A 22,159-nucleotide genomic window follows, 5' to 3' on the forward strand; every position below is an offset into this window, starting at 1 on the left:
ACCGGTGGCCGGGGTTCAGATCCCGGGCGCGCACCAACGCACCGCTTGTCCCGCCATGCTGTGGCGGCGTCCCACATACAGCAACTAGAGGGATGTGTAACTATAACATGCAAATATCTACTGGGGGAGAAAAAAAAAAAGGAGGAGGATTGGCACTAGATGTTAGCTCAGGGCTGATCTTCCTCACACACATACACACACACACACACACACACACACACACAGAAAAAATAGATGATGGTGGCCTGGCCAGACTTGTAAAGTGGAGACAGTGAAAGATCAAAGCAGATCAGGATCTGCTTTGACTATGCTGACAGATTTGGATGTGGAATATGAAAGAAAGAGAGGTATCCAGAAGAGTGTACATAAGCCACCTAGCACAACACTTAGAATCTAGAAGTCACTTTCTAAGGCAGTCGCCTCAAACACTAGTTTCCACCAGAACTCCCTGGAGGGACTCTGTTAAAATGCAGAGTTCTGGTACCTATGCTCAGAAATTTTTCATTTAATATATGCAGGATGAGCCCTCTCAAGAATCTGCGTGTTTGACAGGCATTCTAGACCATTCTGGCACAGATGGTCTTCACAACCACCCTTCAAGAAACACTAAAACATATAGAGGGGTTGACATTTTCAAAGTTTTTAGCGTTCTTCAAGAAATGTAATTAAACTAGAAACAACCAGTGAAAATCCTGAGGCGAATTTTGATTCTAAGACGGGAACAAATGTACAGTAGATAATATTTACACCTAAGTGTGGCAACTGCGGAGGTAAGTGGTGACTGACTACAATTAGTGCCTTCTTCTTCCAGTGAATGTGAGACCAAGAAGACTGAGGATATGCCTGTGCAGATGTATCGAATTGTCTTTATAAATGGAATTAATAGACGACATAAAAATTGAGGTAAAAGCAGAAACAAGACATTGGAGGGGAGAAACTGACTCTGTGCTGATTCTTTTGCCATTCTTTTGTTTTAAAATTACATCTGTACATCTGCTGGGGCAAAAATCAGATAAAAGGAAAAATCAGTGAAACAAATCACTGATTGTCAAATCTCAACCTGAACCTGGAGAGTCAAGTTGGAGTAGAAAATACCTTTCAGCCTTTTTCTTTTTAACTTGATTTTTATCTTTCTTTTAAAAGTGCACACTACTTAATGCCTCTCGACCAGGGTTACCCTCATTTGTAGACCAAAGATTCTCAGATGTATCCTAAATTAAGATTCCTTCTGGGTTGAAAATAATATGTCATAGTAAACACAGCCACGTGACAAGATTCTGTTGTAATCTTACTTATATACCAGAAGCGCACTTATAGAAGTTCCCTGCATATACCAATTCCCCCTGAATTAGCTAGTTTTCTTAAAAGTAGGAAGCCTAATGAGAGAGATTGCTCTCTAATTTCCAGCTCAGTATTTAAGGTTTGAGACTCAGGAAGCCCAGATCATTCAGATAAGGTTCAGATAAAGACTCTAGCTTTTGAATGCACTTGAAACACTTCAATTCATCCCTTCCATCAGAAGTGGGAGTTAGGTATTGGTAAATAAAGCATAGAAATCGCTGGTGCAGATGTACTATGTAGACAGACTTCAAGGTTAATGACAAATGATATTTTTTAGCAATTTTTATAAATAAAAATACAAATATCATCATTATTTTGGCTTGAGGACAGCTAGAAGTTTATAAACAACCTTGTTATGTAGCCAGGAAAATTAAAGGCAGAGAGTGCCGGAAGGAGCTTATGCTCACTAAAGAATCATCTCAGATTGTGAATAACTCAAGAAAATGTAGCACAAATGCAGAAAGACGCGTGCCAGGCTCACATGGTTACAGATGACAGACAGTTCAGTGCAGACAAATGAAATGTAATTATGACTTTGATGAGTCTTCATGCCACAAGACAACTCTTTGTAGGAAATAAAATATGAGAATTTTTCCTAAAGGATAAAAAAGTCTCTGGTGACAAACAGCTTATGTATCATTAATGAAAGAGAAACAGGAAGAAAAAGACAAATCAATGCAGTTAACGAGTCTTAATGGCTCAATTGTGTATTCACTTCATCAGATCTGAATACTTGAGAGAGCACAAAGCAAAAGACCACTTTTGAATAACAAAATCCTAGAACATAATAAGCAGTACTCATGTCATACGTTTGTCACGTATGGACCCAAAAGTAGCTAGCTCCACACGGTTTGTGTAATGGTTTTAAAATTCTTAGCACATGAAAATTTTCTTCAAAGGAAATCTCATCTATTAATGTAAGTAAACAGAACAGAAAAAAGCAAAACTGTCTAAGTAATGCCTAGAAACTCTACCTCCATTATTCTCCCTCTCAACTGACCTTCCTCCCGACTGACATCAACACCCTTGAGAGCTTCTAGAGCGAATTATCTGGTTGAACAAGACAAGGCTAGATATGGCAGACGCAAACACTTCTACCTTATCAATGGAAATATTTCACTTTTTCATTTATTTTCTACATTTAGTTCCTGTTTGTTCTCTATTAAGATTCAGTAAAGATTTGAGACCTTCCAGAGTAATTTTTACCAATAGACAATCAAAGGGAGAGGTTTTTGGCCCTCATGTGGGCATTTAGGTAAAAGGTTAGAGTTTATAGCTGAGGGGAATAAATTGGCAGCAGTAATTGAAAGTGGGAAAACCTTAAGAGAAAGATATATCTGTGGCAGACAGTCAGACATCTCCTGTCTCTCTGGCGATTACCCTTGCTGAACCTTGGAGGTTTGAGATTTATTTAATTACTGGGGAATGATTTCTTTGCAGCCTCAGTTGTTAACTTAATGTCCTGTAAACTCACAGTGAAGTGGAAAGCACAGGAACAACATATTTTAAAACCATATTTTGTCTTGGAATCAACAGAGAAGTACTACAGGAATAATTTGTCACTTTGACGGGCTTCGAGTAGCTAAGATTAGCAGATACTCGTTTTAAAAATGCGGTTGGATCTAGAACAAAAGCAAATCAATAATTTGGAGTTGGACATTCATTGATGAGTTTTATCAGCTACATGCATACTATTCTTGTCAACTAAAGCAACTTAATGTTCTCTCTTACAGTTTCAACCAAACCAACTCTGAAGGATCACAGCCAGGAGAGCTTCCTATTCAGTTTTGCGTCCCCAACCACTAAGATAGATGTCTGTTACCTGTGTAGTAAGTTCTCAGTTATTATTTGCTAAGGTAAAGTTATTGCTTTGTGAGTATCTAGATCATTTGCAATAGCAACAGATATGTTACTTCTGAGAGACTTGAACAAGAAAGAGACTGAAAAACTCCAGTCTTCTTTTTGGAGACCTTGTAGATATCTCTGAGGGTGTAAGATCTGTGCTGAAGTAGATGCAAACTCTGAGATGCATGCAGACTATGCTTTCTGACAGTTTGTGAGCAATGGGGCTAGAGGTTGCTAGGAATGTGTTTCCGTCCATAGATTGGTATAATTAGCAAAGTTGACATGGATGGCATAATTTTTGCTATATTAAAAATTCCAAACTATTGTACGTACATATTAATAAGCATATTTTAAGCAGTGAATCTCTGAACATTCTCCAATGACTTGGGTAGTTACTTCCTGAGATATGACTTTTAAAAATATTTTTAAGCATTGATTTTGTGTTTTGAATTATCTAAAATGTATTCCATGCTGTGTGGCTATGAGATTTTGAAGAGTTACATCTTGATCACCTACTCTGGATTTGTTTGAGCCAAAGTAATAAGTTTTTACAACTATTGTAAATATCACCTTTCAGTGATTTTAATGAACCTAATAAAGAGATATGGTAATTTGCCTGCTCTCTGCAGACACTTAGCTGTGAGAAAATTAAATTAGGATTAAGCCACATTAGCCCTCGTTACTTAGAGTAATGGATATATTAGTATAACTTAAGACAATAAAACAATGTTATATACGAATCTTCAGAATTTTTCAAATGAATATATATGAAATTTTTTATTGCTATGTTTTAGATATGATAGAATGGAAATATTCCTTACATTTTGAACACAGTGAACCACCCTCAGGGAAACTTGGAGTTAAACATGGATAGACCCAGACTCATTCTAACAATATACTTGGTAGAAAACTAGCACTTTTTCTTTCTTTCTTTTTTTTTAACCTATGTCCTATTTCATTAAAATGAACCACGTAATTAAAAAGATCAAGGATGTGTTGTTAGACCTGTGTATTGTTTCCACATGACTGACAGTATAACTCCGAGGATCTTTTGAAGTTGATAAAAATAAAAAAAAATAGTAAGCCTTAGGATCTGCTTTTTGGAACATAAAGAATCCATGCATTTTACTTTACTTTCTGGACAATGGATTTTTTTTTTCTCCTAAAGATGTAAACTACAACATATATATATAGGGTCTAAATAAACAGCTTTCAGTTGTATTCCTCCAAGTTCCTTTTCTGGTCAAGTTAAATGAAACCTTATCCACATACATCTGGACATACTCAGGGCTTGTCATGTTGGAATTAAGAACTTGGGATGGCATCAACCTTGCTGTCATTGGTTTTTGACATTTGTATCATTGCCCTCTTTTAAAATGGGGGCATTTAGACAGTTCTGGGAGGGGTTCTCAAGATCTAAAGCACATTGATATGGCTCAATGTACATGAAAAGGAAATGTTTCACTGTTTGGTGGTGGTTTCCATGCCAAAAGTTTCCAGATGCTGAAGACACACCAAGTTTTGAGAATAGGGCTTGGTGACATGGCAAGAGGGAAGCATATGGGCAGGATATCTGGGTTTTGGATGCTAAAACCAATGAAAGGGTGAAGTTCCAAGTTTTATTTGCCAAGAATGTAAAAGCTACATCTTCTCCCATTAATGGTCTAACTGTGATAGCCCAAGAGAAGCATGCCAAAAAGGAGGACTGAAGGGATTGCCTTTACTCATAGTATGTAATATCTCCCAAATGTCTTGCGGAAACCAGTAATTAGGAGTTGCCAAAATATTTTAATATCACAGTATGGTGCAGCCTTACTGACTTCATGTTCGTCTACAGAATATGAAGGATAGAAGCAAAAATGGAGACGAGGAGGGTAAGGAAAAAAATGACATGAAAATCCTAGGTCTTTAAAGGTGACAGCAGTGACATATGAGAACCTGGTAAAATTTCAACCTTGAATAAAGATAAATTACAGATGAAACCACTCCAAAAAATGAAAGAAATGGAATATAAAATATAAGTAATGTAACTTTTTGAGGAGAAAAGGCAGATTCTTTGCTCGTCTTATCTTTTAAGAATGAGATATTGCACCATATGCTCCCCAAACAGTTATTTCATTTCACTCTGGATTTCTCCTTGGTCTCCTCCCTACATTTCTCTGAATTTTCAGATTGGCTCTCTTCCTGTGAGTCACATCCTTTTTTTAAATGTTTCCATATTTACCCCCTCTCTCTGCAGCTTATGTGTGACTCTTTGTTAAGCATTTCAAAATATTACATGTTACTGCATCGTAATACTTTGCCTGTACTTAGCATCTCTTATTCTTAGAACTAAGCAATGTTCAAAAAAATACTGTCTTCCTAACAATTGTGTTTAAAAAAAACAATTACTCATTTTACAGGTATAAAGTTGTGTAATAATTTCTAAAAAAGATAGAATAACCAGCTCTCACTCTGATTCTACAGTGCTTAATCTAACTAGTGTTTGTAAGGCTATTTAAAGATATCTTCCAAATTATAAGCACTTCTCTTACTGTGTCATTGCCTTCTTCTGCAATATTCTACATGATATACAAATACATACACCTTTAACCAGACTTAGGGTCATCCATTGGTAGTTATCTCTCACACATTGGCTAAGCCAGGAATTTGACATCTCTCCCTTCTAGCCAGTGAACAAACTCTTGCAGTTTTACCTCATCAGAGGCTGTCTAGTTTTGCAGACTGTGGCCTATGGGTCAATTCCTGCCAGCTGTCTTGTTTTGTAAATCAAGTTTTATTGGACCACATCCACACTCATTTGTTTACATATTGTCTATGGCAGAGTTGAGTCGCAAACGTACAGATTGGATCTTGTCATTGCCCTATTTAACAACCTTCGTTCATCTGTTGATGGTTACGTAGGTTGCTTCTAAATCTTGGTTATTGTGAATAATTTAAAAAAAACTCAAAAGCTTTCAATGACTCCCCATTTCTCTCAGTATAAAGCTTGACTTTCTATGCACAACTTGCAAGCCTTATTACCACCTCTGTGTCTTCTCTTTTCCCCCTCCTTGACAATAGAGATTCCAGGCAAAGTGAACAACTTTAAGATTCTGTGATATTCCATACCCTACCAGAAAGGACTCTTGACTCCAAAGGACTGAATTAGGTGTCTCTCTATGTTCTTCCATAGAACTTGATGTTTCCCTTTATCTAGGACTTACCATAATTGCACTGTAATTTCATTTACTTGTCTGAATCCTCTGCAATAACCTACTTCTTGCTGCCACATTTACCAGCATCAAATACAGTGCCTGGCATATAGAAGGGTTTCAGAAATATTTAATAATGTTTGCAATAAGACATGGATACCATGCACATGCTAAAAACAAATCTATCACACGAAGTTTGTAAAAGGAGAACAACCAAATTTAGGGAGAGGTAGACAAGGCCCATGTGGTAGAAAGAACATGGACTTTTGTTGGGAAATTAGCTAAATTTGAGTAGATAATATGTTATAGCTATGAGAAAGCATGATGTAATATCTAGACATATTTACTGGATTATGATATGCAAGAAGCAGGAAACAATTCCATTGCTATATTTCACGTTGCTCGGTCCATTGTTATAAGCATGTTGACATTATCACATCCATATTATCTTGTTATTAACGATTCTAACTCCCACTGCAATTAGGCAGTACACATTTTGGTTAATTATCATTATTCTCAGTAATTGCTTAGTTTGAATCTTGCTATTTTGAAACACGTGAAAAGTATTAGTTAGCATGAAAGAACCAAAACTTTCAGAAGATAGAAAGAGAGATGTTAGGATACTGAAGAATCTGAAGAAAGTCACTTATAGGTGACTTCATTTTCCATAAACATTATACTAGTTGCGGACCCCTTGTCAGCATGTCCTATATCTTGAGTTGTTTATACATAAGTCATTATGGATTGTCCAGGATCCAACCAAATGCTCTTTCCCTGTGTGTAAATGTCCTCCTACTGTGAGATTCATGAAATTTTCCATGTTATCTATACAGAAGGAAGAGAGCTTGCTTATTATATAAACTCCAACATTTGCCTTATTAGTCCGACATCTAACCACCAAAGCCATAGTTTTTCTTGGGGTGTTAATGAATGCAGGGGGTCAAAGACAAGAAAAGCAGCCAAGAAATTAATGTTTTTATTCAATTTACTGCATCTGGACCTCCCAAAACTGCCTGGAAACTACGACTTATACTCTTCTTCAGCTAAATTGTAAAATTTATAATATTAAAATATACATTGATGTGTTTCTGTACAAATTTCACTCACACAGCTATTTAAATGGTCTTGCTTGCATTAATTCTGTTGGGAACTTTGCTATTATAGCTAAAAAGAACTACATTGCAATGGATAGATGTGTTTTAAAACATTTCCAGGAAGGAAAATATTAATAACATATTAATTAATAAATAAACAATAAAATATTTACAAACGAGAAGATTTTAGAGACTTTGGAAACTAAGTGTAAACAAAATATAAGGAAGAACCATGAGGAGATAAGTCCGGTGAATACCAAATGTACTCTGATCTATAGTCCCAAAGATGGCCTTGCTTCTTAAGTTGTCTCAGAGTAACCCATTCATACATAAATAGACTTTGCCAATAGAATGCATAAATCTGTAAGAAATAACACTTGCCTTTTAATCTCATCCAGAATACCCATAGGAAGGATGCTCCGAGTTCTTTTTCTAACTGCAACTTTATAGCATTAGTTTCCAAAGACCAAAAAAAAAAAAAAAAACGTGGAATATTATGGGATTCACATAAATGATTTGACTTATCCTGAGGAAGGAAAGCCCCCCTACTGTTTCTAATGGTTATGTGACTGGGACAAGCCATGTTTGTACTGTTTGAATACATATCCTCTTACTCCTGCCTGGTGGGATTCCTAGTCACCCACTAGGCAGGGTTAACTAATGACTGAAATGAAATCCAGTCATTTAAGGAAATCTCAAAGGCTTCCTGTAGTTAGGTTGGAAAGATGTCACTAATAGAAGGGCTTTACTTTATGCTTTTGCAATGTTTACAGAACCTATAACACAATGGAGCATGATTAATGAGGCTCTCCAAACTCTAACCCAAGCATAAGACTTTGTACTTGTCACTTCTAAAGATCAGCCCTTTATCACCCTCATAACATAAGAAATGTAAACCAGAACCTGACCATTTCCTAGAGGAGTTACCCTAGCTTTCACTCTCAAGCAAACTAAGGGGTTAAAGAGGAGACATTCTCATTTTTTAATAAGAATGACACCCTTACTTACGGAAATGCTTTTCTCTTAGGTACTTTTACATTTGTCATTTTATTCATGCCTACAAAATGACGGAAAGCAAGTTTGCCAGAAATTATTATCACTATGAGCTGAGACATCTGGGGACTAAGAAAATTGAATGGCTTTCCTAAATACTCAGCTGATTGGGAACATATTTGATACCAGAACTCAGCCTGATTCTATTCCAAATAAACTGAAGTATGCTCTTATACTTAAACATATCCTATAAGGCACCGACAAAGAACTTGGCCAATTAGCAAATTTTCTCAATATCTTCCAATCTAGTCCCTACTCTTTTCCTAAAGACTGAGAGTAATGTGAAAAGTGAAAAAAAAAAATGTGATGTATATCTATGATAAAATACTTTTCATTGTGTCAATTCAAGAAGTTGATCTCAAAACCTTCAGAATTGTGTTTTTCTGTCCATTCAAAGCTCACACCTCATTAAATGTGCTCACTCTCATCTCTCGTCCATCTGGGATACTGTTGTGAATGGGTGATGGATGACTCACAGGTCCAGTAGATCTAGTCGCAGTTCTAACTTCCTTCATTCTATCAATAGTTTCCTGAGGCCTGAAAAATAAGGTCTCCCTGGCTGTAAAAAGGCCATTAAAGAGCATACAAACTGTATTTCACCACATCTAGTGGGCAAACTCCAGTTTGAGAAAAATGAACTCAGAATACCAACCAGGGCCCATTTTCAACTGAGAGTAACTATGTCAATTGTGCTGAAGCTCCTCATATGAGGATTATAAGTCTGTACTTTGGATCCTTTTATATTGTTGAAGGTAGATGTGGATTATCTTCCTGGACATTTTCATCAGCGTCACCCAGAAAAGCATAATGATAGTTCATCCAGTGTAACAGACATGACATGCCCTTATTCAATTTTCTTCTTTTTCTTTGTCTGCTGAAGCTAATTTTTGTCAGGTAATCTTCCTAGTAAAATGACATGTTTATCGATTCCAGACATTACAGTGGAAACCATGGAGAAACATCTTTGGTGGTTTTGCTTATTTATTTTCTGTTGCTCACAGCCCTGGAGCTGTCATCATTTGAGAAAGGAAAGACTCTTGATCTGAGCCTCTTGATGGACAAGATGTTGTCTTTATTTTTTTTTTCCTTTGGCAACTGATATTGTGTCTGACTTTCTTCTTAACCCATCTGTCTTATGCTTTCTTGTTTTGCCAAAAAAAAGAAAAATTTGACATCCTCACAAAATGATATTTATATTGCCCTAACTGGACAGAAAAAAAGAAGATTCCTGATTGATGAATATCTGAAGGAATTAACTGTTCAAGGGATATGTTAAAATAATTGATAATTCTATTGTCAAAGATAGAATTTTATTAATAAAATGTCATGTTTCCTTGAGCCATAGTAAAGAAATGTGAATTAGGCTGTAAAAATAGAAACATCTTTGGCAGTGGAGTCTGGAGAGCAGAGAACTTAATACAAAAGCAGAAAATTTGTTTTCCCTTATTGGTTCATAGACATTTTTAAAATATTACTTTTCTTTTTCAGCGAATGGAGTGGAAGGGATATGTCACTCTGTATTTTGTTTATTTTACTTTTGAATTTTACAGAACACATGAATGGATTTAATCAGCTTTCAAAATGCCCTGCTGTTTTAAAGAAGTAGGGAACCATAGGAGGAATTGTTTAGACTTGCTTATTCGTTTACTATTTCTAATCATATTCTTTATCATTCTTAAGATAATTCAAGTCCTATTTATTAGTGATGTAAGAGGATCTAATGAGAATATTACCAATGTTAAATATTCATAGATGTTGACATCAATCCTCTTAGCTTTTAAAAAATAATTTTATTTAGACATATTTTGCATATCATATAATTCACTCTTCTCAAGTGTAAAATTCAATGATTATTTTTAGTAAATTTACCAAGTCATGCATCTATTCACTATGAATCAATTTTAGAAAATTTTCATCACCACATTATGATCCTTCTTGCACATTTACTGTTAATCCCCATTCCTTATTCTCTCTCCCAATTCCTCCTCACCCTGGCAGCCACTAACTGCTTTCTGTCTTCAAAAACTTTGCTTTTTCTCTTTATTTCTATAAATTAACTCATACAATATGTAATCTCTTGAGTATGGCTTCTTTCACTGAGAAAAATGTTTTTGAGGTTCATCCATGCCTTGGCATGCATCCCTACTTTGTTCTTTTTGATTGCCAAACAGTATTCCATTGTATGGATATACCACATTTCATCCATCCATTCACCAGATGATGGACGTTTAGGTTGTTTTAAGTTTTGGGCTATTGTGGATAATGCTGTCAAGAACATTCATGTGAAAGTGTTTGTGTGGACATAGGTTTTCATTTCTCCTGAGTAGGTACACCTAAGAGTGGAATTCTGGGTCATATGGTAAATTTATGTTTAACTTTTTAAGAAACCTTCACACCAAACTGTTCTACAAAGTGGCTGTACTATTTTACATTCCCATCAGCAATGTGTGAAGGTTCCTATTTATCTACTTTTTCACCAACACTGGTTACTGTTTGTTTGTTTGCTTATTATAGCCATTACAGTGGGAATAAAGTAGTATCTCACTGTGGTTTTGATTTGCATTTTCTTAATGATGTTGAGGCTTCTCTAGCCTTTATAGGCTTACTTTTGTAAGTTAAAGCCCTCTACTTAGGACGTGTGAGGAATCCTGGTGTCTTTAAAGGAATCTGGCTTTTAATTCATTGACATTTAGGGAAAAAAATTAAATACATTTGGCTTTATCCATAGTTACAAGAAAAAAAAATTCCTGCTGATGAGAGAATAAAATGTACAGCAGGGAAGTGGGCTAAACCCCGGACAGGATTCTGAAGACATGGTATCTACTACTAGCTGCTTCACTTGTTCTGTGACCTGGGCCATGTGTGTGGGGAATGGAGAACTCCTGTGGAAATAATTAATTTAGGAATGCTGTAAGGGATAAAGGTTCTAGAAATGGAGGTGTTTTTAATGTTAACTGCTTGACTTTATACCAGCTCTGATCTATAATCCATATTCTTGTATCTACTGCACTAAAAACTTGGACACTATACCATTTACAAAGCATTAAAGTGAAAAGAAGAGGAAACCCCACTATATGAACATGAAAATGCTACCGAATCCTTAGAAATAAAAATAAATACATAATCCAAGAACAGAACAATTCAAATCTTTCTGTGGTTTGACGTTGTGTTTGGGATTCACTAAACAGCTCTTTAAAATGCCCAGGAAAATGGGAAGGCCTTTCAAAATCAAGCTCTTAACAACTTCTTCAGAGACAAGAGCTCCGTGGCTTTCGTCAACCTACAAAATAGCCTGCTGATCCACAACGGCGCTTCAGTTTTTAGAAGGGAGAATCTAACTCTTGCCCCTGTACTATTGATAAAGAGTAAAAATCAAATGCTAATAAACTCACTTACACTCACGGTATATGACTTCCTAGCCTCTTTACAAAATATTGTGCTAATGGAAACTTTCAAAGGTGAGACAGAGCAACAGAGGAAGAGACACTCTCTGTAAGGGACTATCTCTTTGAATTTTTTTTTATTTTCATGTTTTAGTGTTAATTTCATTTTTCGAAAATGTTTCAAGTGGAGAAAGGGTAAACTTGAAATCCAATCTGTTCCAACTAAGTAAGCAAACGAGGTGACTAAATCCAGAAAACTCGAGTACCAAAATAATCCAACAAGATTAAAAAAATAAAACAAAAGAATTACTTGAAAAACTTTAGTTACTTCTATTAGCTAAATGGAAGAATTATGAAAGAAAATTGGCCAACAGCAATTTACATGAATTTTTTAATGATACAATGAGAAGATAAGCTAACAATTCTCTAGGTTGAGGAAGTTTATGTCTTGAGTAGTTCAAAATTTGGTAGCAAAGAGTGGTACCCGAAAGTATTATTCAGGGCAATTGTGCAGAAACTAGGCAATTTTGTATCTGTGAAGCTCTGAGACATTATGTAAAACGAGGTTACCCAAAATCTAGAAATAGCAACACATGTAAACCTTATGGTTTAAGGTTATACAGAGTAAAATATATATCACATTAAATTATGTTCTGTAAAACACAATAATTATATACATAATAACAGTTCAATCTTATTTTGAGCTTTGGAATAACTCATTTATTCTTTATGTATCTACCCTAGAAGATAGTTTTAGTTTTACTTATTGACAGAAGAGAAACTGAAGCTTCGTGCAGTTAAGTGATTTCCCTGATAAAGTGGTGGAGACTTGGTGTACCAAGTTCAAATTCAGGGCTCTTGCAGCTGCACAAAGCTTAACTGATAAGGATAATTGTTTTCATACTGAGTCAGTCTCGAAAACTGTCTCTGACCTTCTAAAGGGTGCAATTTTATTTTTCTAATGTATCTATAGACAGTGGAAAGTCTATATATGTATGTGTGTGTGTATATATATGGATATATATATGGTCTAGTAGGAAGTTTTATATATATTCAGAATCTTATATGCTCATTCAATTAAGTGTGTATTCTCTGATTAAAATGGCACCTCACTCTTCATCAGAACTATAATCGATATAGAAGTCTCAGAAAATTTTTTACAATGGCAGCATACAGGTTTGCATAAGTCCCTGGATGGATCTTTCATCTCTTCTTAAAATGGCTTACATCTCTATATCACCTCTATACCCTTTCTAAAAAGACATTTCCCTCACTTACTTTTCCCCAATGCTGTTGGAGAATGTTTGCTTCAAGTTTTTGCCAGCTTCCCTTTGGAATAGAGAGCAACAGCTTAACAAATGGCAGGTTTATGTAAGAGGAAATCTCCATGGTTTAATGTGCTTTGGTTTCCTGTCAGCATGTACCTTCTCTTTTTGTTCACGCATAATCATCTTGTAACCTGCATGGAAACACAAAGAAAATAAGGCTTGGGGAAATGGATATTCAAGCAATTACTTCCACACTGATTTTCCAGTTCTTTGCCCAACAAGGTTTCCATGAGACAGGGGATTCCAGTTGGTACCTGGGGCTGCTGTATGCAGAAGACTGGAAACAAAAATAATGCCACAAAGTCCCCTGTAAAATCAGTATGTTGTCAAAAGTATGTTGTCTTCATCACTGGATGAAGTCTTCCCTTTGGAGAGAATCTATTTCAGGGCACTGAAGTACTTTGCATATACCTAAATTGTTATATTTACCTAATGAGTGTGTAAATATTTGTCTATATGTCTCCACTAGACTGAGAGTTTTGACAGATGGGGGCCGAGTCTATTCGTCAAAGGCCAGCTACATGTTTTTTGTTTCCTACAAAAGTTTGTTGGATGAATGGATGAACCATATACTGTAGTTTGGTGGTTCAAAATCAGAAGTGTGTATATTTCAGCATCATAGATTCACATGAATCCACCCACACTCACAAAAAAAGTGTCATTCACTAGGAGTATTTCTTACCCATGAGAGAAGTGAAAAGCCACTTCTCCCCAGTGTGTTAACCATGGATTTCCTTACAACGGTTCTCATCTTAGAAGAAAGGATGCATTTCTCTCTACCTACTGGAGGGGCTTATTCATGATGTAAACAACCATGTTTTGAGCATTTACCAGGAGAATACAAAAGTAAGATCAACTTGATTCTTTGAGACGCTTAGATCTATTCCAGAGACAAACATGTAGATAGCTAATGTCACTTTAAAGGAGAAAGAAATGAGCACCATACTGGTGGAAAACCACGAAAGGGAGAGGGATAAGAGGTCATGGATGTCATCTTTTCATAGGGAAGTTGGAATTCTGAACCAACCAGATGTGGCAATGGGGATTGGAAAAGAAGGGGACATTTCAGGAAAGAATCTACAGGATTTTGAGAATGACTGGGTTTGGGGACTGTAAAACATGGAATAGTTGAAGACGGCTTCAAATATGTAACCAAGAAAAGATTGTTGAGCACTTTCCTAAGGACATAGATTACAGCAGGAATTTCCTGGGAGATTATTCCTGGGTGAATTTGATATTTGGGGTGCTTATGAGTCACACTAAATGCTTATTTTGCTCATGTAGAAATTCCAAATTCATAAGGTGGCCTGGACTTAGTGACTTACTTCCAAAGAATAGAGCATGGAAAAGGACAAATAACTTCACAGTGGAGAAACCCGGCACACAACACCTTAGAGAGTGATGATGTTATCATCAGTGACATGCTAATACCAGGTACCACCCAATATGATGTGATGGGAACAGCGCTCCACCTCCATGGTATTCTTTTCCCAAACCCATAACTAGAGTCTAATCATGAGAAAACATCAGATAAACTCAAACTGAGAGACATTCTACAAAATACCTGACCATTATTCCTCAAAATTCTTAGGGTCACAAAAAACAAGGAAAGACTAAGGAACTGTCACAGAGCACAGGAAATACGATGACTAAAGACAATGTGGTATTCTAGCTGGGATCCTGAAACAGAAAAAAGACATCAGTGGAAAAGTTGATGAAATATGAATAAAGTCTGGAGTTCAGTTAACAGCACTGTAGCAGTGTCGGTTCCTTCATTTTGATATATGTTCCAAGGTAATGTAAGATGATAACATGAGGGGAAACTGACTATGTTTCGATTGCTGTAATTTTCCTATGTTTTGAAGGCTGGGGCTGTGTGATGTAATGATAATATCGTTAGCAATAACAACAACTCAAATTTCTAAAGCACTTTCACGCACGCTGACTCATGATGTGACAATATTATGAAGTTGGTAGAACAGGTATTTTTATGTCTATTTTCTATATGAGTAAACAGTGGCTCAGAGTTGAACTTACTCAAGATCAAAATTTTCAGTGCCTGGGGCTTAAACCATGATCTTGTGAATCCAAATCCTGTGTTATTTTTACTTTCATTAGAAAGACAGGCCAATGTACACATGCATGTATAGATGAGGAAGGGTATAAGAAACATGGAGAGGGGGCGATAAAAGATTTGAGATGGCAGTCAAATTTCAATTGAAGTGAAAACTCCATTGAGGATTCAAGTTTCAAGTAACTAAGGAGCTGATTTTTATTTTTTTTTGAAGATCACAGATTTGCTTTTTGTTTCTCTACTTCTCTGCCCTTCTGTGTTAGTGATAGTTTCTCAATAAAAATAAAGTAACCTAATTATCACAGTTTTGTGAGTCTGCAAAATTATTACGCTCTGGAGCCCCTGAACCACATTTACTATTCTTTTCCTTCCTCTGGCCCCACCATCACACATTTCTAAAGCTGACTCGTAGGTCACGTGGATAAGAAATTTGTTACAGCGACCCTGTTCATATAGGATATTTTTCCATCTTTAATTTTCCTTGTTCTGATTACAATAATCACACTGATAGTCTTTAATAGGGAGAGTATCCACATGACATTGTTTTATTATAATATAGAAACAGCAATAATCTAAAATACTAATTCTGTACATCTGCAACCACCCCCTCTGCCTTTTCCAGTCTTCTTCATTTTACAGCAGCATAAATCAGAACGTAAAACCTGTACAGTGTTCTGTTTTGCCTTTAAACAAAAATGTATTCTTAAAGATGAAATAATTATAATGTTATCTCAGATCAAGGTTTCAAAGGAAGCACCTTGTGTGGATACTTATGTACACTTAAACACACGAAGATGGATGTGAAAAAGCAGGTAGATGAGTATTTGTCCTAAAATGTGATCTTTCGTATTGATTCTGCAGCCTGATGAGCTATCCCTATGCTTTGCTGCCACCTTGGCAAGCTAGAAGGATTTACAACGGAATTCTGCACCGGCGGGCTGGAAACGGCGCTCCCACTGCCTCTGTGGGTTGGCCTGGCTCGCGGAGGCGTTTGAAATGGCTATTACAGGTTCCCGTTGGCTTGGGTATATTGCAGAGAGAAATTAGAACACTTATCCGGTGAAGAAACACATTTTCTCTTTTTAAAATAACTCAGTTTCCGCAAGATCCACATGTTACCCTCTCAATGATTTTTAAAGGCATGGTATTTCTGTCTTTCCTTCTTTAGTCGGGAATGGAGATAGAGAAAGAAGGAATCGGTTGAAGTGTCTGAGTTCGCGCTCTGGGCGACATTCTGGCTCATTTAGACGTGACGGTGACAGCAGAGGCGCTCTGCTGTCAGTTTTCTCTTGTCTAAGCTTCCTCCGTTCCGCGTCCACGATGACTCCCCTCCAACTCCAGTTAACTTCTTGGGAGTCTAGAGCAGTTAGTGGAAGCTGTTTACAAAATGCAAAGCATCGGGGTGGCCAAGGTGGAGACTCCTGTACTCTTTCTATTTATTTATTTATTTTTACCACTTCCAGAGGAGCTGGAGAAAAATACTGCCGATCAAAATCTAGGTTCTTAAAGCTGACCTGCTGCTTTCAACGTTGGGACTCAGATATATTTTCTGCATCGTCATTTTTGTTTGTCTGTCTCCTGTTTATGCCATCCTAAGGCTCTCTCTCTCTCTCTTTGCACCCTTCCATCTCCCCATTCACATTTCAAACTCCCCCACGCCTGCCCCCACCTCCATCTTCCGGCGCCTTGGTCTTATTTGAATATGTGGTCTTTGGGTTTATGCGGGCACTGGGTGGGTGGGTGGGAGAAAGCTTTCCTTGCGGTTTCATTTAAATTTGGCGTGGGTGGGTGCCTTCCGCAATTCGTCTCGCACAGGCAGAACAGTTAAAAGGTAGAGTTAGAATGAGCGGAGAGTCCACATCTTCAAAGCACCGCTAGGAAAGGAAATAATACGGGGGGCGGGAAGGGGGAAGAAATAAAGGAATAAAACCCAACTTCGCTGGCAACTTCAATAAATCTGGTAACTGGAGGCAAAAAATAGATTCCGAGGGCTGGGTCTGGTCCGGATGAAACGCTAAGGCTCCTTCCCATGCCGGAGCCTGGCGTTGGAAGGCTGCCACTGGCGTCTTGCCACGCGAGTGCCCCCAGACAACAACACACCCACTGGAAACGCACGTGAACAAAGCTCTCGCCCCAGGAGCCGCCGCCTGCGGTTTCCTAGTCGATTCCGGCTTCTCCAGGGAGTGCAGGGCGCACACAGGGTTAAGTTAGTTCCCTCCCTGGTAGGAGGGAGAGGAGGGGGAGGGGAAAAGCAACATACTGTCTCAGGCTGGGTACCTTGTAGTTAGTTGTACGTTCGAAACCTGTCGCCATCACTTGCGAGTTTGCATCTTCCATTGTCACCGCAGAGGAACAAGAGCCCGGAGATAACGTCGGCCTCCGCGATCTCCGCCCCCAGGCGCTGCGCTGCTCGCTCCCGGGGCGCGTCTCTGGCTCTCGGTCCCAGGTGTCAAGCAGCGGCGAGGCGGCAGCTCCGCGCCCGCCGCCGTGTCCACCCAGCCCCGGGACCAGGTTGGCAGTTCTCAACGATGGGCAGGAGGGACCTTGGCGGCGACCCGTAAAACAATACCATGCCCCGGGAGCCCCGTTGCTGCCGCGCCAGCTTTTTCCCTTTCCACCTCCCCGACCCTGTCGGATTCGGATGAGCCCACTGCGTGGGGACGCGGCCGCCAGGTAAAGGGACTGAGGCGCCAGGTGGAGTTTCCAGTAACCGCCCGGGCTGCCGCTACGCGGGCCCCACGCGGTCTCTTTAGGGGGGGCACTGTTTTTTGGAGCCAGTGGGGGATAGTCATCGGGGCGTGATGTTTTAGGCTTTTATTTCCTATCCACAGAGAGAATAGGCTGCTTAACTCTCCCCTGACTTTAGGGAGGTCTATTTGCAAGTCGAATCCACCTCCTCTAATGAGTTTTGTAACCGAACTCTGGGTCAAAAGGTAACTTTGCTAGCCTGCTGGGAGCATGGATCCTAAACTGGGTTTCTAGAGCCACTAAGCTTGCCAGAGTCCAGCCTCTCACTTCCCCAGAATTAATGTTAACTTCTAGGAGTACCACCCTCCTAACTCCTCCACCCCCGAGCCCGCTCCATCTGCTGTTAATGTCATCAGCGTTATTATCAGGAGGTTGCCTCTAAAGCCACCAGCCCCCCCTGCCCCCCGCCCGCAATCCCAGATTGATTAACGGCTAAGATGCAGAGGGTGCTAGTTCGTTTTCCTTCCAGTTGGGGAAGGGGTTGCTTTTCCCCAAATCAAGTCTTTCTCCAGCCCTGCTGGTCTTCAGTGGCCCGCCACTGAGCTCCCGCCAGCTCGTCTAGTTGGAGCACCAGCGGGGGCGGACAAGGCGCGGGGAGCACTCGAGGCTGAACTGGGATTGCGTCCCCTGCGTCGCATGCGTGGGACGCGGAAAGGGAGCAGATAACGTCCCCCAGGCTCTGAGTGCAGCGGCTGCGCGACAGCGAGGAGGGCGGGAGCAGACCCTCGCCAGCTGCCACTAGGTCCCCGCGACGGCACGGAGCCGCCTGGAAAGATCCCTCCGCCGCGCTGACCAGTCTCTGGCTCGTTTCCGCACTTTCAGCGCCGGCGCGATCACTTCTCGTTTGTAATCAGGCCCAAGATCAAGGTTGCTAGTTGAGATCGGGGCACTAACCAGGGAAAGGAAGTATCGGGGAAAAGGGCGACTGGGGCGGGCTGTACACACACTTGATGCCCTGGAAACTCCTGAAGCGCGTGTGGCTCCGGCCAGCGGCAGCTGCTGGTGGAGGCGGAGGCCACCGCTGCTGTCGTTGCTGGTGCTTTGCTCCTGGAACCTCCTAGCAAGATGGCACTCACTGTCTGTCCTAGTCTAATTAACTCCCTCAGCCATGCCCCCTCCTCTTCTGGGTATTTATTAGTCACACATTGAGTTTGGGGAGAAGAGGGACTATGTAAATAGAAGGGAAAGCATTTTCCTAGCTACCTTTGCATAATACATGGGCAGCGACCCGCGCGCACGAACCTGGGTCGTGTGTGCGTGTGTGTGTGTGCGCGCGTGTGATTGCCTGTGCCAGCGTGCGTCTTGGGCGTGCGTCTGGGTGGATCCGTGCGTGGCTTGTGCTTGGGAGGCAAATCGGGCGTTTCTCCAAGTCGTCTTAACACGACTTAAGCGCTCAAATACGTGAAGGCGGTAGACACAACAGGGATGCAAAGGAAATCAAAACAATTGGGGAAGTGGTGCCAAGTGACTCAGGCTTTGAAATGAAGATGGGGAAATCGTCCCGGGCCGGCCAAGGCCACCGCCCCTGCGCAACTCTTCTGCCGCGATAGCCGAGCAGATCCCTAGGGAGTTGGTTCTGAGCTAGTTGTAAGCTCGCCAGTTGCTTCTCGCGGGGCCCCACCGACGGCGCGTCTCAGCGCAGCCCAGCGCTTGGCGCGAGCTCGCTCTCCCTCTTCTGTTCAGTTTCAGCCTCTCTACAGACTTGTTAAAACATGACAGCAACTTACTGGAGGCAGAAGGAGCGGCAATGAAATGAGAGAAAACCAGAACCCTTCCCCCTCCCCCAGGAAAGAGACCTGCACCTGGTTTTCTTACATTACATTTTAACCTTTGCAAAGAGATTGCGAAGTGGAAACGTTGCCTGTATACAAGTGTGGCTTCTTTTGCTGTCAAGGCTGTTTCTTAAATCTTTGAGGCTGGATTTGGCTGTCCGCTGTAATGTAGGGAGAAAGTGAACAATACTCTTTCCAGTGGCCAGGGTGAAGGGAGAAAAGGGGGTGTTTAAAATAATCATATTAAACTTTGGATTATTTTCCTAATTAAAGTTATTTAAGAAGGTCCTGGATCAGGGAACTAGTGACGGGGTGGGGGCAAATCACCAAGGTTGCCTGCGTTTGAAATAACGCCATCTTGGTTGAGAGACATATTTTTAATCTGTAATCTCACGTTTCGATCATTTCTCAAGGTCTAAGTAATGGACCCTCTAGCTTGGAAGAACAACACCGGTGGGCAGGAGGGAAATAGACTTCAGCGCTCAGAGGGTAGCATTATCCCTAAGAGTTACTGGGGCATGAGATGGTGCAGGGTAAAGAGAGGAGAAGGCGTGCATGGTCAGGGTGGGATAGCCCTGGCGCTCTGCAACTCTCTTCAGGAAGGACAGAGTTAAAAACCCAGTCTGACTTTGCCTCTTGGAAAGCTTTGGGTTGCAGCCGCGCCTCCCAAGCATTCTTTAAACCAGAAATGTGGGAGGGACTCTGAGAGGGTGGGAGGAAGGGAGGGAGAGAGAGAAAGAGGGCTCGGGCAGGGGAGCGCGCCAGAGCGCGAGGGACGGAGGGAGAGGAGGAGCGCGGGAGCAGCGGAGGCGATCCCGCGAATTCATTACTGTAAACATCTCTCGGGGGTGTCAGGAGGGGAGGGGGTAGGGGCAGCGGCGCCTACATTAGCCGGGCCGCGTCGGATTGAGGCAGCAGTGAGGTCGGAGCAGCCTCCGGACCCACGCCGGGCCAGCGCAGCACTTGGAGCGAGCCCGGTGCCCGCCCCCGCGCAGCGCCCCACGCCGGGCTCCGCGCGGTCGGCACAGCGGCGTCGGAGGCGCGCCCGCCCGGTTCTCCGGCCGCCCCCCGGGGTCCTCCGTCTCCGAGGAGCCCCGGCTCTGCAGGAACACTTTCCGCCGCCTTCCTCGCTCGCCCTCCTCTTTGCGAGACTAGTCGGCTGGGCCGAGGCGGAGAGGGGGAGGCAGAGGAGGAGAAGAGGCGGGGGCCGCGGCGGCCGGAGCCGAGAGAAAGTGGCATGCCCGAGCCCTGGAGGCGGAGGTGGCGGAGGACGGGGGAAGACGATGCCGCGGCTCCGTAGGGGAGAAAAGCGAGAGCGAGCGAGGCGAGCGGGGCGCCCGGGCGCCGGCCGGCTGCGGGGAGGCGCGCGCCGCTCTGAGGCTCTGGCCTCCGCACCCCCGCGCCCCGACGCTGCGGGCGACAGGGCCGGGCTCCAGCAGCCGCCACCGTCGCCGCCACCTGGAGGACCAGGCAAAAGTTTGGATCTGGGGGAGGACGCGGCGCTGAGCGGGATTACCACCAGGGCTGGAAGGAGACCTCGAGAACCTTCTCAGGTAACGCGTACCCCTCATCGTCTCCTTCCATGCCCCTCTGCTGGGTTCCTGCTTCCTCCTAGCGCCTTTCCTGACGCACGCCCGATTTGGGTGAAAGTAAGAGGGAGGCGAAGTTCAAGATCTCAGGGATGGGCACCTAGCTCCGGGAGATCTGTAGTCACGTTAGAGGGGCCGGTGGCGCTTCTCTGCGCCCGGTGGGCAGCTGTGCAGGGAGGCGAATCTCCCCTGGCAATGGGTGAGAACCCTCGGCCCCAGCTGGTGCCTCATCTTGCAGCTTGTTGGAAATTTAGAATGTGGATTCAGGGGTTTTTAGTATTCTTTAATCTGGGGACATGCTGCATGGATTTCACTCACTCCCACCCTCACTCTCTAACCCTCTCACCCATATTTAGCATCTTTTAAAAATGATATGAGCCCACTCCCATTTGCCCACCGTGTTTAGCTGGTGCAGAAAAGCAAATGTGGTGTGTGTGTGTAAGAATTTCAAGCAAATGGGAAAAATTCTCCTTACCCCTTTGACATCCCCGGAGACCCCCCTTCCTCCTTCCCTTCATTCACCTTCTGGCGTCATAAAATAGGAACTTTAGAAGTCACATTTTGATTGAAGGGTGAGATGAAACGTGTTAACCATTGATGACGTGAATTTGCAGTGATTATCCGCCTGTGTGTGTGTGTGCGCTTTGTTGGGGGCGGTTTAGTGGTGTTGCAGAGAGGCCGGTTTTTCCTAGGTGGCCTGATGCACCGTGGTGCCGGAGCAGTGAGTGGTCGCGTGTG

General features: G+C 41.5%; 1 protein-coding gene across 1 annotated transcript in view; it reads left to right on the forward strand.

Annotated features, from left to right (window-relative positions):
• Positions 1–21,161: 21,161 nt before the first annotated feature.
• The window catches only part of FLRT2 (fibronectin leucine rich transmembrane protein 2), a 91,231-nt gene continuing 90,233 nt past the window's right edge, over positions 21,162–22,159 (forward strand). Inside the window, exon 1 of the mRNA XM_058567488.1 lies at positions 21,162–21,385. The gene's annotated coding sequence lies outside the window, so the exon portion shown is untranslated. The remainder of the gene's footprint in view (positions 21,386–22,159) is intronic.

The sequence above is a fragment of the Diceros bicornis genome, chromosome 24, assembly GCF_020826845.1.
Source record: "Diceros bicornis minor isolate mBicDic1 chromosome 24, mDicBic1.mat.cur, whole genome shotgun sequence".
Lineage (NCBI taxonomy): Eukaryota > Metazoa > Chordata > Mammalia > Perissodactyla > Rhinocerotidae > Diceros > Diceros bicornis.